Genomic DNA, 16,849 nt, shown 5'->3' with positions numbered 1-16,849 from the left:
TTGTTATGAACTGTTTGTGAGTACTGGTATTGGGGGAAAACCCTGCTTGCTGTTTGTAGAGTAAGAATCGGGAAAATTCAAGAAATGGGTTATTTTACAAGTTGCTAAAAAGTGGTTTTGCCTTTGAAATCATATTGCCTGTAAGAATCCATTTATTCTAATTATTTATAATGAGGAGATTATAATGTGAAGGGAAAATAGAAACAGAGCTAATATCTTTCAAGTCTCTGTGTTGTGAATTGTGCTATCTTTTAAAAGAGGGATGTGGTAACCAATCTCTAAACTCCAGAATCATCCTTAATGCCTTATCCCAATATCCAAGATATTACTAGGACCTATTGTAGCTCCTTCCTATTGTTTCTTGCATCCATATACATTGAGATAAGGCATTAAGCATGATGCCGCTCAAACTGCCACTGCCAGCATAGCACCTTCTGTCCTCAATTACTGGAATATTCTCACAGATAGTCCCTCTAAAGTCTTGCCCTCTTATACTCCATTTCCCACAGGGAAGTCAAAATACTTATTTTAAAATATAGATCTGATCACATCGGTATCCTGACTAAAATCCTTTGAAGACTACTTTTAAACCTCAGGATAAAGTCTGATCCCATTACCTGGTAATAAAATGTCTCTTATCCTCTCGGCCTCTTCTTGATATTCCCTAAAATTACTCAATTCTCCAAGCCACATAGAACTGCTTAAGATTGTCCAAACAAGCTGTTTTTCTGAGCTTGAATCTCTTTGGGCCAGCTAATTCCTTTGCCAGAAAAGCTTTCCCACACCCTTTCTAGCTTAGCTGATCCTAATTACTCTTCGTGGTTCAACCTAGGTATCAGAGATTCTTGAAATCTACCCTGACTCCTATCCTCCAGTCCAGTTTGGGTGAAGTGAATGTATGTTTCCACAGCTGTGAATTCCTCTAGCACACTAAATTTTATAGTCTTTTTTAGTTGACCATCTATTTTACCAAATGATGCATTTTTTAATGTAAAGAATTTTTCATTTTATCTTTGAATATGGAACACTTTGCTCAATGCCTAACACATTGTAGCACTCCATAAAATATAACAAATTCAAAGCAAAAGAGGTTCTGATTATGATAGACATATCGCCCTTTTAGCTGAGCTCAGTTGTTAACACTGACTGCAATTGCTTACCTTCTTCACTCCTATTTGCATATTTAGCCTAAAGCCTGGCAATAATACAAAATAAATATATTATTGAAGCCTCACCACAACCACTACATGCTCCCACCACCCTGTGTCTGGGTTCCTCAGCTATGAGGATGACGGTGAGAGGCCATCTCTGCTTAAAGTGCTCTTTTCTATCAATTTCCTTGATTGTGTTCTAAGGGATGGAGCTGGAAAAGATCTGCAAGATGCTGAATGTCAGCTACTTCGCTTCTTGAAAGCGGGTTTTATACGACATTTTAAAATTGGATTCAAATGCCATTTTGGTTTCCAGAGTATCATAATACCTAAACCACATCTAAACAAACCATAAAACTATATATGTTTGGGCTTAAAATATGATTGATTTATATGAGAGATTTCATCTGTGTCACATCATTCATAAACATATAAATAAATATTCTAAAATGAGCAAATACAAACCAACTATTGATATGCATTTGTCATTCTTAATGATCAGTTAATTATAGTGCTGCAGGGTCTATAACACACATCTATTCCTAAGTCTCATTTATTAAATTGAGACATAACACAGATGATGATAATTAAGTTTCCTCTTTCAAAAATAAACAGAACAAGTCTGTCTCTATCGCCCCGTTGAAACCAGTTTATACTTGTTATAATGAAGGCAGCACAGTAACAAATGAAGAAATTAAGGAAAAACTGTTTAAGATCCCAGGGCTAGAAAAATCACATTTCTATATCTTACAATAAATCGTCTGTGTTCATTTTGATAGCTCCATAATGTACATATTTTTAGTAAAGAATTTAAGATGTCCTTTTAAAGATTAATTTACTTCTTCAATTTTTTACAGGCTTCATTTTCAAAGATTAGAATTGAAGGACAAGAAACTATGTCATTCTACTGAACATTTGTTTTCCCTCTCTGCCTGAACTCATTTGGTCATTCTACCCTTAAGAAACATGGAAATTTAAAAACTGATTAAGATGGTTAGACACACATATATTCAGGAAACTCTAGTATGTGAAAAGATTAGATAGTCACACAATTCATGGATTTCAAACTCATCTCAAAATTTCATATCTCTAGAACACTATTAACACAAGAAAAAATGCAAACCCAATATATCTTATGAAAGCACTTCTTGCCTCCAGCAAATATACAAAAAAAATGGTTTTAATCCTTGAGGAGAGTGGGGAGCAGAGGTGCAATACAGGAGATCACTTTATTATTTACATACATAAATGTGTATATATATATATATATATATATATATATACACACACACACATTGTGAGTTCCAAATATTATATAATAAACATTTAAAATGTTCATTAAACTCAGGTAAGAAGGGTCCATATGAACAGTGAAAAATCATGCTGATAGTATACACTCTTGAAATTATGTGAAAATAGCATTGATGTCTGTGGGCTTCCTCCCAAAAACCTGTACCTCCAGGCTAATCATGAGGAAGACATCAGAAAAGTTCCTATTGGAGGGACATTCTACAATATACCTGACAAGTGCACCTCAAAACTGTACAGGTCATCAAAAAACAAGGAAAGTGTGAGAAACAGTCATAGCCAAGAGGTGCCTGAAGAGAACTAAAAGTAACATGGGGTACTGGAACAGAAAAACACATTAGTTAGAACTATGGAAATCTGACTAACTATGGACTTTGTTAATAATAATACATCAATGTTGGTACATAAATTGTAACAAACATATCATATTAATAGTGGGAGAAACTGGGTGTGAGTATATGGGAACTCTCTGCAGCATCCTCTGAATTTGTCTGTATATCTATAAACTGAAGCATACTCCTTTCAAAAAGGTATTTTTTAATTGATGACCATTTACAAATGTTATGTGCCGGATTACAAAACCAGAGTTACAAAGGTAATTTATTTTTGCACACTGGCCCATTTGTATATTCCTTGAAAAACGTACAATATTCTTTTAATAAACTATGCAGTTGGGAAGTCAGATTGCTGCTATTTATACACAGCTTTGACAACTTAAGTGATCTTTGAGCAAACTACTCAAGTTGTACAGCTCTCCATTTTTTCATCTAAAAATGGGATAACATTTTTTGTGGGAACTTAGATAAGACATGTAAAGCACTGATACCTAGTAAATATTCAATAATAATAGCAGTTAGAATTATCACCTTTATGAAGTAAAATAATTTCAGCCATGACAGACTAGTATATATCACCCTCTCACCATATATAGCCATTAAGTCTGGAAAACTTAGTGAGAATATTTTTTGCAGGTCTTGGACAGTAACATATGCATGTCTATAATCCTTGAAAGAAGAGCCTCCTAACATTCTCCCCAGCTGTCATGCTGAGAGCATTTTTCCAATCTACAAAGAAGAGAAACAGAACCCAAGGAGAGCATAGCAATCTCTCTGGGTAGAAAAGACATAGATAACAATTTAAAGCTGTCAAAGTGGCTTGTATTTCTGCAGGCAGCATGCCTGACAGGAAGGAATTGCTGAGAACTCCTAAAAATCTGCTAAAAATTCCTTCAGTCCTTGGCCAGCTCCTAACTGTGCATGCCCAGGGAGAAACGCAACGAGGCCAAGCAGAGAATAACTGCTGGAAAGTTGGAGAGCTGAGGAGAGATTTTCGAGGCCCCACTGTGCCAAGGAGCAGGAGGTTAAATCTGAGTCCAGCTAGAATGAAGACGCCTTGGTGAACACCCATGGCTTTCAGCTGGGAGGTCTGAAAAGCCATGACTACAGCCTGGGTATAAGGCAAAACTGAACCCGACCTGCCCTAAGAAAGCTTCAACAACGTCCACAGGATCAAATTGATTCAGCAATACAACTGCTTGCTAGAACAAATTTCATATTCCTTAGAGGACATTAAAATAATCTAGAGCTTTTATAATGTTTTGCACTCAAAGCGTGGCATCAAATATCACTAGATAGGCAAAGAAGCAGAAAGCAAAGATGCAGGAAAAAAAACCACCCATAATCAGGAAAAAAAAATAATTTAAGCAGATCCAGAAATGAGACATACATTGGAATCATCATGCAAGGATTTCAAAATAACTATGCCTAACACACTAAAAAATAGAACTAGAGATAAAAATGTTGATGAAAAATGGAAATTTTCAACATAGAATCTATAATAAAGAGAATTTTACGATTATAAAATGCTTGAAATTAAGAATTAATTGGACTGGTTTTATAATGAATAGGCAGAGCAGAACACAGTATAAGCAATCTAGAAGATAGTAAAAAAAAAAATTTGACCTGTAGCACAGAGAGAAGAAAATGACTAATTAGTATTACAGTCATTTTAATACTTTATGATCATATTACTATTCCATTTTCTTATTCATATCTTATCTATTGGTAACCCCCTCACCACGAGGAAACCTGTTTGGAACATTTAGAAAACCACATATGGGCTATCACAGCAGCCAAGTCATTTGGGAATATTTGCTTTCATGAAACAAACAAGAAAAAGGAAACATCAACCCCATTCCTAGAAAAGCAATGTGTGATGTAATAAACACAAATAAGTATAAGGTGAGAAGGTAGATAATATCACTACTGCGGGGCATAAAAAGATGAGGGAATTCAGAGCATGATAACATTAAATAATGGTGAGATGATTTGTAAAAGAAGTGGAAGCAAAGGATGAGAGAAAGAGGTGGCAAAAACGGATGAGTCCAGGATGGACAAGAAATACTTTGGGAACAAAAGATATGACTTATTCTTTTGTGGCATATTAATGTGGTACGACAGGCCTTACAAAGGTATTGTAAGAAAAGCAGGTACTGCAATCCCCAGATTAAAAAGTAAATAAAGAAAACTACTGAAATTACATTCAGCAGCAGTTTATTTACTATCTGTAACTCTAGCAAAAAAAAAAAAAAAAAAAAATTCGAGGACTGGTTTACCTTGATTCCACCTCAACAGCCATAAAGAGCATAAAATATAAAACTGCATAACAATGTTTCCACATCCACCCATAAACATAAAAAGCATACACTTGTGCAATTTAAAGAAAAACAGAACTGGCCGGGTGCAGTGGCTCACGCCTGTAATCCCAGCACTTTGGGAGGCCGAGGCGGGCGCATCACGAGGTCAGGAGATGGAGACCATCCTGGCTAACACGGTGAAAGCCCGTCTCTACTAAAAATACAAAAAATTAGCCAGGCGTGGTGGCAGGCGCCGGTAGTCCCAGCTCGGGAGGCTGAGGCAGGAGAATGGCGTGAACCCGGGAGACGGAGCTTGCAGTGAGCCGAGGTCGCTCCACTGCACTCCAGCCTGGGCGGCAGAGAGACACTTCGTCTCAAAAAACAAAACAAAACAAAACAAAACAAAAACAAACAAACAAAAAACAGAACTATTTAATCCTATATAATGTGTTGAAGTCTGTATTTTCTATTAAATCTAAATTATTGTCATAGCTGGTGTGCTTGTTTTATCATCTTGTTCACTTCATAACAGTGTCAATTTTGTTTTAGAAAATTTTGTTGCCCAGGGTAGAGTGCAGGTTACCCAGGTTGATCTCAAACTTCTAGTCTTAAGCAATCCTTCTACCTCATCCTCCCAAAGTACCAGACTTATAGGTGTGAGCTATTACATCCAGCTTTACTCTTTTCTTTGGTTACAACTATATTACAGCAAAAATAGAGACCAGCTAAAAAGGGGTAAAACAGTATACGCTTCATTAGTCAGCTTTCTTAAAATACTGGGAGGGAAAATATAAACATGTTGACAGAAATTATTTTTGGATGATGGCTTTATGACAATATTATTTCTTCTTTCTGCTTTGCTATATTTTCAAAACCCCCACAATGAACACATTTTATTCTCAGAGGAAAAAAAAATTATTTTAAAATTTAGTTTTAAGACTGTTAAATTCAGAGAGCTAAATTTGATTTGTTGTCATAGAAAATCAATAGTACTGCACATTGTCCAAATTCCGGGAGAACATTTCTCTCCATAAATATTTTCAAAATCTATACAAAGAAAACCTTTTTTGCTTGAAAATTCAAGGCTTCAGTAAAAGGCCCCTAAAGGAATCATATTAATAATTCACAAAGTCTTAGCTTTCTTCTCAGATAGTAAGAAAACTATCTAAAATTCTAGCTAAAAGTAATAACAAAAAAAGTGTACTTAATTTTACCCAGCATGTAACAATTGTTCACTGAGATCTTAAAGAGTTTCATAATAGCTGTGTTAAGACTATTAGAAGACAAAAAAACGCAATATATGTATTTTTAATTTTCTAAATTATCAAACTGAATTATTTAGGATTAAAATTCACCATGAGTTTTACCTAGAAACTTATATTTAGCTATTTCTCTACCACCTATAATTTCAAGTTTAGGATTAAATATACCATGTTTGGGTGAAAGATGCACAAAAGAAGAGCTCTAATTATCTTTTAAACATACAAGGTAATTCTAAATTTAGTCCATAGTAATGAAGTCGTGTCAATAAAATCCCACATGCCAGTCTTTGTGTGTGTTTGTTTTTTTGTTGTTGAGTTGGTTCTTTTGTGATGACTATATCCAGCATCAAGTGAAGTCTTGATGAAACTTTGATGGGACTCCTAAGCCTTTGGCAAACTTGTGGGAAATCAGGAAAAGCAGGAGATTTATTTTCACAGAAGATTGGAAATGACAGTGGCACCTCTATAACTCATAGTGGCTCTTCTTTTACATCCTTCTCCACCTCCCACCTCAAAATTTGAGCAAGGAAAGGCTGCAGTAATGTAAATTACTAATCGTAGCACCTTGCAAGTGTATAAGTGGTCAACTTTATATGATGCCCAGGTCCTCAAAAATCCTTCCTTACTAAATCTCCCTTTCAATTTTCTCAAAGGATAACTTCGGGAGAAATTATTCCCAGAGTACTTAATATTGACAAGCTTTTATAAAAAGTATATTTTGAAACATTAAATCCCATAATTGAACTGCACACATATCAGCATTTGAATTTAAAAAGTGTAAACAAACTTATAGCAGGCTATTAGAATCAAATTTATGTGGATTTGGTGGAATGCCGTCTCAAAGAATAGCAGGAAAAGCTATGATGTAATTGTCCTCTGAATCTTTATGGACAAGCTGAAAGGAAATCTCTTAGAGATATCTATCCTCTATACACATCACTTCTAAAGAACACAATGTACTCTGCTAAAAGGAAAACTATAAAGTTAAAATGTATGCATATGTATTTAGGCTTTAGATGTCTCAAGAGATTACACAATGTTTCTTTAAGGGTAAACATTACATTGTCTCAGCAAATTCCATACCTAAAACCTAATTCAATTTCCATGAGTTACAAAATCTCCTGAAATTCAGGTTGCTTATAGTTTGATATTAATACCCTTCTTCCATCCTTGTTTTGGAGAACTTATGCAAAAATTATTATTTAAATGTCACAAAATTTCAAACACTAAACAAAAATGTACTAGCTATATTTACATCTAGTCATAAATATACACATCCCTATCTCTGTACCATATACAATATACAAAAACCGCAAATGTTAGACTTACTAAACCTTCAACAGGCTTGTTATAAGATCATTAATATCAAATCAAAATAATTTGAAGCTAAATTTTCTTTTTGTAAACATTTTGCTGGTATGGAAGAAAAACCTAACGGTGACACACTGTCCCCTAGTGGAGATGAAAATAACTTTTCAGTGTATGTCAATTGCCAAAACTGCAGGAAAAAGCGATCACCTATTGATCATACCTATTGATAGGGTGTGAGAAAAACAAAACACGCTCCTTCAAATGAGAAACATTTTCCTCTTGCTCCTGTGAGTGAAAACAAATGTCTCTCAAAAACTTAGATAATACTAATGAAAATGCACCTGGGTTTACTGATTAACATAATCATCGCACAACAGATTTAGTCTTTTTTATTTTCTGTGTCTAGAAACAGGGCCTTACAATACAGTAGGAATTCAATAGCTGTTTCAGAAAGAGATAATTAAGAAAAAAGGATTGGGAAGCCAGGTGCCATGGCTCAAGCCTGTAGTTTCTGCTACTTGGGTGGCTGAGTGGTGAGGATCACTTGAACCCAGGAGTTCAAGGTTGCAGTGAGCAATGATTGTGCCACTGCACTCCAGCCTAGGTGACAGAGCAAGACCCTATCTCTAAAAAGAGGAGAGGGAGAGGAGGGAGAGGAGGGAGACGGAGAGGGACAGAAAAAAAAAGGAAAGAAAAAAAGGAAAGGAAAGGAAAAAAGAAAGGAAAAAGGGAAAGGACAGGAAGAGGAGGGAAGGGGAGTGTAGGGGGAGAGGGAAGGGGAGGGGAGAGGGAAAGGGAGGGGAGAGGGAAAGGGAGGGAAGGGAGGGAAGGGGAGGGGAGAGAGAAGAGGAGGGAAGGGGAGGGGAGAGGGAAGGGGAGGCAAGCGGAGGGGAGGGGAGAGGGAAGGGGAGGGAAGTTGAGGGGAAAAGGTGGGAGGGAAAAGGGCAGGAAAAACAGAAAGAGAAGGGAAGAGGGAAGGGAAGGAAAAAGGGAAGAAGAGAAGGGAAAGGTTGGTCAATAAAATTCAGTAAAACCCTGTAAGGCAGCACCAATGCTTTACTGAGTAGGAACAGAGAGTAGGAAAGACCCAAACTACAGTGCTCAGAGCCAGATTGCAGTGAGGAAAAATGTAGACAGCCAAAAGGCATCAGACATCTGGCCTGAAGAACAAACAGTTCATTATTGCATCCAATATTTCTAGATCTGGGACTTGTGACACTGTTACATTTTATTTTCTTAAATCAATCATAATGTAAATTCCACAACTTAATAAAATTGAAAAAGTAGTGTCATATACAACATCCCTTTTAATTAGCAAAAAATGTTTTGATCCTACACAACTCACCCAGCAGTTACCAATACCTGCTAGTTTTCTATTGCCATGCTCCAACCACTGTAAGCCTACATTAACACCATCCTATGCCTGGACTCCTCCAGGATGCTGTAACTGGTCATTTCTCTCTGTTTTTGGCTACTGCTCCAACCTCCCTAAAATAGCTACCTTCACACTATCAAACTCAAATTTTCAGCTACTCCTCTTAGCTTTCAAGGTCATCCACAATCAACCTAATCAACCCTTCTAACTGCACTTCTCTTTCTTTTACTGTTCAGAATCCACTTTTGTTGCCATCCCAGTATAATCATTATTATTTCTGCCCCCAGAAAAATGGTTTCCCAGTAACTGTCTTTCTAATTCACATCAATTTTTAAAGACCCAGCTGTAATGACTACCTCTTAAGATGTCATCTATTTTTTATTGCATATCAGTAATTTATGTTATAGTTTTTCTCAAAATCCCTGATGTTTTTATTTGGTTTGCAATCTACAGGACTTAATTTCTCAGCTAAATCATAAGATATTAAAAGATAACTTTTCCAAATTCTAAGCTCAAACATAGTACTATGTCCACAGTAGGCACTCGGTAAATATTTATTAGTTAGAATAATTGGCTAATTAACTCTATAGAGAGGTGACCTTTTAGCTGACCTTAAGATATCTTTGAAATATCAAACGTTTTAGGCTGAGACAATGGAGTTTTCTAAATATACAATCATGTCATCTGCAAACAGAGACAATTTGACTTCCTCTCTTCCTATATGAATATCCTTTATTTCCTTCCCTTGCCTGACTGCCCTGGCCAGAACTTCCAATACTATGTTGAATAGGAGTGGTGAGAGAGGGCATCCTTGTCTTGTGCCAGTTTTCAAAGGGAATGCTTCCAGCTTTTGCCCATTCAGTATGATATTGGCTGTGGGTTTGTCATACGTAGCTCTTATTATTTTGAGATATGTTCCATAAACACCTAGTTTATTGAGTGTTTTTAGCATGAAGGGGTATTGAATATTATTGAGGGCCTTTTCTGCATTCTATTGAGATAATCATGTGGTTTTTGTCATGGGTTCCATTTATGTGATGGATTACGTTTATTGATTTGTGTATGTTGAAACAGCCTTGCATCCCAGGGATGAAGCCAATTTGATCATGGTGGATAAGCTTTTTCATGTGCTGCTGGAATCGGCTTGCCGATATTTCATTGAGGATTTTTGCATCGATGTTCATCAGGGATATTGGCCTGAGACACAACTTTTTTTGTTGTGTCTCTGCCAGGTGTTGGTATCAGGATGATGCTGGCCTCATAAAATCAGTTAGGGAGGAATCCCTCTTTTTCTATCGTTTAGAAGAGTTTCAGAATAAATGGTACCAGCTCCTCTTTATACCTCTGGCAGAATTCGGCTGTGAATCTGTCTGGTCCTGGGCTTTTTTTGCTTGGTAGGCTACTAATTATTGCCTCACTTTCAGAACTTGCTACTCAGTGATTCAATTTTTTCCTAGTTTAGTCTTGGGAGAGTGTATGTGTCCAGGAATTTACCCATTTCTTCTAGATTTTCTAGTTTATTTGTGTAGGTGTGTTTATATTATTCTCTGATGGTAGTTTATATTTCTTTGGGATCGTGGTGATATCCCCTTTGTCATTTTTTATTGCATCTGTATGATTCTTCTCTCTCTTCTTCTTTATTAGTCTGGCTAGTGGTCTATCCATTTTGTTAATCTTTTGAAAAAAAAAAACAGCTCCGGGATACAAAGTCTCAGGATACAAAATCAATGTGCAAAAATCACAAGCATTCCTATACACCAATAATAGACAGAGAGCCAAATCATGAGTGAACTCCCATTCACAATTGCTTCAAAGAGAATAAAATACCTAGGAATACAACTCAGAAGGGATGTGAAATACCTCTTCAAGGAGAACTACAATCCACTGCTCAAGGAAATAAGAGAGGACACAAACAAATGAAAAAACATTCCATGCTCACGGATAGGAAGAACCAATATCGTCAAAATGGCCATACTGCCCAACGTAATTTATAGATTCAGTGCTATCCCCCTCAAGCTACCAGTGAATTTCTTCACAGAATTAGAAAAAACTACCTTAAATTTCATATGTAACCAAAAAAGAGCCCATATAGCCAAGACAATCCTAAGCAAAAAGAACAAAGCTGGAGGCATCACAGTACCTGACTTCAAACTATACTACAAGGCTACCGTAACCAAAACAGCATGGTACTGGTACCAAAACAGATATGTAGACCAATGGAACAAAACAGAGACCTCAGAAATAACACCACACGTCTACAGCCATCTGATCTTTCACCAACCTGACAAAAACAAGCAATGGGGAAAGGATTCCCTATTTAATAAATGGTGTTAGGAAAACTGGCTATCCATATACAGAAAACTGAAACTGGACCCCTTCCTTACACCTTATACAAAAATTAACTTAAGATGGATTAAAGACTTCAACGTAATACAAAAATTAACTCATGATGGATTAAAGACTTCAACGTAAGACCTAAAACCATAAAAATCCTAGAAGAAAACTGAGGCAATACCATTCAGGACACAGGCATGGGCAAAGGCTTCATGACTAAAACACCAAAAGCAATGGCAACCAAAGCCAAAATTGACAAATGGGATCTAATTAACTAAAGCACTTCTGCACAGCAACAGAAATGATCATCAAAATATACAGGAAACCTACAGAATGGGAGAAAATTTTTGCCATCTATCCATCTGACAAAGGGCTAATATCCAGAATCTACAAGGAACTTAAACAAATTTACAAGAAAAAAAAATCACATTAAAAAGTGGGCAAAGGATATGAACAGACACTTCTCAACAGAAGACATTTACATGACCAACAAACATATGAAAAAAAGCTCATCACTGGTCACTAGAGAAATGCAAATCAAAACCACAATGAGATGCCATCTCACTCCAGTTAGAATGGCGACCATTAAAAAGTCAGGAAACAACAGATGCTGGAGAGGATGTGAAGAAATATGAATGCTTTTACACTGTTGATGGGCGTGTAAATTATTTCAAGCATTGTGGAAGACAGTGTGGCAATTCCTCAAGGATCTAGAACTAGAAATACCATTTGACCCAGGAATCCCATTACTGGGTATATACCCAAAGGATTATAAACCATTCTACCATAAAGACAGATGCACACATATATTTATTGTAGCACTGTTCACAATAGCAAAGACTTGGAACCAACCCAAATGCCCATCAATGATAGACTGGATAAAGAAAATGTGGCATATGTACACCATGGAATACTATGCAGCCATAAAAAGAATGATATTATGTCCTTTGCAGGGACATGGATGAAGCTGGAAACCATCATTCTCAGCAGACTAACAGCAAGAGAAAACAAAACACCGTATGTTCTCACTCATAAGTGGGAGTTGAACAATGAGGACACATGGACACAGGAAGGGGAATATCACACATCAGGGCCAGTCGGTGGGTGCGGGGCCAGGGGAGGGATAGCATTAGGAGAAATACCTAATATAGATGACGGGTTGATGGGTGCAGCAAACCATCATGACACATTTATACCTTTGTAACAAACCTGAACATTCTGCACATGTATCCCAGAACTTAAAGTATAATTAAAAAAAAGAAATATCAAAGGTTTTAGATGAAGTCTACATTGTCATGAAAATAACATCATAAAAATAAAAACCTTATATTTGTACTTGGGAACTGGAAACGGTGTCAAAAACTAAGAATTTGTACTCCATGATTCTTCCTCCTATGAAAAAACACCCAGTCTAAGAAGTAAGTGTAAGGGACACTGATAAATCTACACTAACACACCCAAGTCTGGGGGATAAGGGCAGACAATGAGGCAGGCATTCTCTTAAATGGGGTGGCTGCATAAATAGAAAGCTACACACCAGCTGTTGTTAGGCAATGGATACAATTTCCGGAACATATGATAACTTATAGGAGGGATAGAAAGCTTATCCTAGAGTTACTTCTCTAGTTAATGGTCCAGGTGTCAGTAGAATAATATTGATAATTTCTTAAGAAGCAGAAAGACTGGTTAGATTTGTTCACATAACATTCAGTTTCAAAATTTTAAATTATAAACTTAATGCAAAAAAAGAATAAAATGGGCCAATTCAAACATACCTTCTTGGCAGAAACATGGGGCAAAGAAAAGGATCATTTAAAGGATATTTTTGACTAGTTTAAAAAAAACCCTGGTTAATGACTATTAGGCTTTTCAATATTGGTTAATGGGTGGATAGTTAGTATCCAAAGTGTTAATCTCGAAGTTTCACAGTTGTTTACCATTATATTAGAAATTATTTCCTTCCAAGAAGGTGGCCATGAATTACAACCTGCAAAAATACTTCTGTTCTGAATAGAGTAGTGCCAATTTTTATCAGCCTTAGTTAGCAAAATCCTAGCCTGGCAAAGCTTCCTCCCAGAATGAAGAGCAGAAGGAATCCTTTCTCAAGGTCACAGATGGTAGAATTATTGCCTATAGAGATTCTTCCCAATAGGGAGGTAGAAAAAAAACCAACATATAGATGAAATCATTCTCCAGGTGGAAAGAACTTTTAAGAATCATTATAATTAAATGTCTCTCTGAAATGATGCTTTTGAGTAAAACTAGAAAACATGTTACATATTTTCTGATTTTCAGTCTCAGGAAGACTAAAGATGTTTCAACTATAGAGGTGGGCACAAAGTAGGAATAATCTTGTGTCAGAAGAGTTCATGTGGATATTAAATGTATTTTGAATTAAAAATCTCATTAGAGGCTGGGCGCGGTGGCTCACGCCTGTAATCCCAGCACTCTAGGAGGCTGAGGTGGGCAGATCACGAGGTCAGGAGATCAAGACCATCCTGGTCAACATGATGAAATCCCATCTCTACTAAAAATACAAACAATTAGCCAGGCATGGTGGCGTGTGCCTGTAGTCCCAGCTACTCAGGAGGCTGAGGCAGAAGAATTGCTTGAATCCGGGAGGCAGAGGCTGTAGTGAGCCAAGATCATGCCACTGCACTCCAGCCTGGGCAACAGAGTGAGACTCCATTTCAAAAAAAAAAAAAAAAAAAGAAAGAAAGAAAGAAAAAAAAATCTCATTAGAGGTAGTGTACAACTTACTTTATCATCAAAACTGTATTATATACATAGAAGACAGACTTGAAATGTCTAGAACTCAGAAGAAAACAGTGAAAACAGTGACAGAAAAATCAAGGCATTAATTTAAAATCTAAGGGAATCTTGGAGAGAAAACACAACAGATATTGTGGAAGTCATTATACAGGTGTAGAATAGGTGAAGTCAGCAAGATGGCAAAATGGGAAGTCTTCTCCTTCACTGCCCTCCAGAGAAAGTTCAACTAGCAACTATCTGCAGACTGGAAGAATATCTTTTTTTAAACCCCAACACTTGGAAACAAGACTGAGACACCAATGTGGTCCATAGAAATGAATGAAATTACAATGAGAAAGGTAAGAAGAATGATCTCACTCCAACTATGACATCTCTCATCCTTCTCTAAGTTGGCACACTGCCAAATGAAAAGAATTTCCCTGGGTCCCCACAGTTTCTATGAGTTGATGGCACGGGTGTGAAATAGAGGCAGTCATACCCATTCCTACCGTTCTGGGATGCTTCCTAGAAAGCCCACTTTGGTTTTATTATTTCATAGAAAACTGTAGTGAAAATGTCATGGCTACACCACTTCAGATCAGGTAGAAACAAAGAGAGGAGGCAGAGGTCCTAGTGATCAGGTCACAGATCTTGGTGGTACCTCTGTGTTCCTACCAGTTGTGGTATTCAGCTGCGGATATCAGTCAACCTCATAACCCGCCCACAAAGCTGAGCTGTTTGCCTTCAGAAGCCTGATGGGATGTTCAACAAAACTTGAGTCCTAGACATCGTAAGTCATCCTGCCCAACCTCAGAGACCACTCCAAAGATCCTGTACAGGCAGAAAGGTGCCCACTTCCTTCCATTTCAGAAACATGAAGAGGCTAAATTGGCTTGACCCAGGAAGCCAAGCAGCAGCTCTATGAAGCTAAAAGTCCTACCCAATGACCCCATTCAGGAAAGAAGAATCCTACTTCTTTAGATTTTAGAGAAATGAATGGACTATACCAGTTTGACCCAGAAAGTCAAACAGTGGCTCCAGTAAGCCAATAAGCCCTCCCAACAAGTTTGCACAGGCAGGGAGAATTCCACATCTGCACATCTCAGAGAAGTGTAGCCAGCTTGACCCAGGAAGTCAAGCAGTGGTTCCACTCACTGGAACCTAAAACTCAGGGGTTCCACCCAGCCCAAAAGGCCCACCCAATAACTTTTCCATTTCCACAAATTTGGAGAAGCATAAGAGATAGACCTGCTTGACCACGGAAGTCAAACAGCCACTCAATTCTGCAAAAAAAAACAAACCCATCCTGTGGCTCCACCTTGACAGGTAGTCAATTGTCAACCACGCATTTCTAAAGAGCATAGCCTCTCTTCTGATCTGTGCTGAGCAGCAATTCTGCCTAAATTTGGAGTCCAGCCTGTAGCCTTGCCCAGCTACAGATCCCAAAGAGTTGAATTGGCCATCCAGGGAATATATCTTCTGACTAGTCTGACCAGAAGCTACTGCAGTATCCAGCCAGAAACTATGCCCAATAGCAGACTCCAGCCACCGGACAGAAGAGCCCAACCAGTAGCCCCACCTGACATTTGAGCAAAAGGCGGTGACTCAGCCAACTAGAGAACTCACAACAAGTTCTACCTGTCTGGGGTTGTTACCAGCTGGCCCTTCCAGAATCACAGTCTAGGCTAAATAGTGAAGATCTATCCCCGCCAAAGAACACCTGTTAGACTAGAAGAGGGGGCTGTTGTCTCAAATGTACAGACAACAATGCAAAGACATAATAATTTAATAATTATGAAGAATAAGAGAATTGTGACACCTCTAAAAGACAGTAATAAAGCTCCAATAGTCTACCTCAAAGGAATGTACATTTATGAAATGAATGAAGAAGAGAATTCAGAATAATACTCAAAAAAGTTCAGTGAACTATAAGAATATACAGATAGGAAATTTCATGGAATTTGGAAAACAAAGACTTGACAAAGAAATAAAAATAATTTTTAAAAATCAGATAAAAATCCTAGAAATTAAAAATACAGTGACTGATCTGAAAAACTCAAAAGAAATCTTCAACAGCAGACTCAATTAAGCATAAGAATCAATTAGCTGGAAGACAGAACATTTAAAATTATACAGTTAGTGAAGAAAAACACAAAAGAAGAAAGAAGGACTATAGGAATTAAGGGACAGCAGCAAAGGACCGAACATTCACATAATGGGGAACTGCAGAAGGAATAGAAAGCAGAAGGGCCAAAAAAAAAAAAAAAAAAAAAAAAAAAACCATAATCAAAGAAATAATGGCTGAGAAATGTCTTTCTGGGGATGCATGCCAGCACCCAAGGACAGAAAGCATAGCGGTCTCTAATCAATGCAACCCAGAAGTAAATTCATCAAGGCACATAATGAACTATAAAAATCTAAAAATAAATAAAATTCTGAGAGCAGCAAGACATAAGAAACATATCACATACAAAGGAATGACAATGTGACTATAAGCAGATTTCTCAGCAGAAACCTTGTATGCCAGGAGAAAATGGGATGATATATTCAAAGTGTTAAATAAAAAATAAAGACAAACAACAAAGAATACTTTATTCAGCAAAGCTATATTTCAGAAATTAAGGAAAAATAAAAAGTTTCTCATAAAATAAAAGCAAAGGGAGTTCATCACTGGTATACTCATAGGAACTGGTAAAGCAAGTTTTTTAAACTGAAACAAAAA

General features: G+C 37.1%; 1 protein-coding gene across 1 annotated transcript in view; it reads right to left on the bottom strand.

Moving 5' to 3' along the window:
• The window catches only part of CRPPA (CDP-L-ribitol pyrophosphorylase A), a 340,764-nt gene that overhangs the window by 4,254 nt on the left and 319,661 nt on the right, over nt 1-16,849 (bottom strand). The window lies entirely within an intron of this gene.

Source organism: Hylobates moloch, unplaced genomic scaffold (genome assembly GCF_009828535.3).
Source record: "Hylobates moloch isolate HMO894 unplaced genomic scaffold, HMol_V3 SCAFFOLD_1, whole genome shotgun sequence".
Classification (NCBI taxonomy): Eukaryota; Metazoa; Chordata; class Mammalia; order Primates; family Hylobatidae; genus Hylobates; species Hylobates moloch.
Note: the sequence above shows the minus strand (reverse complement) of the source record. Positions and strands in the feature narration are given on the sequence as shown.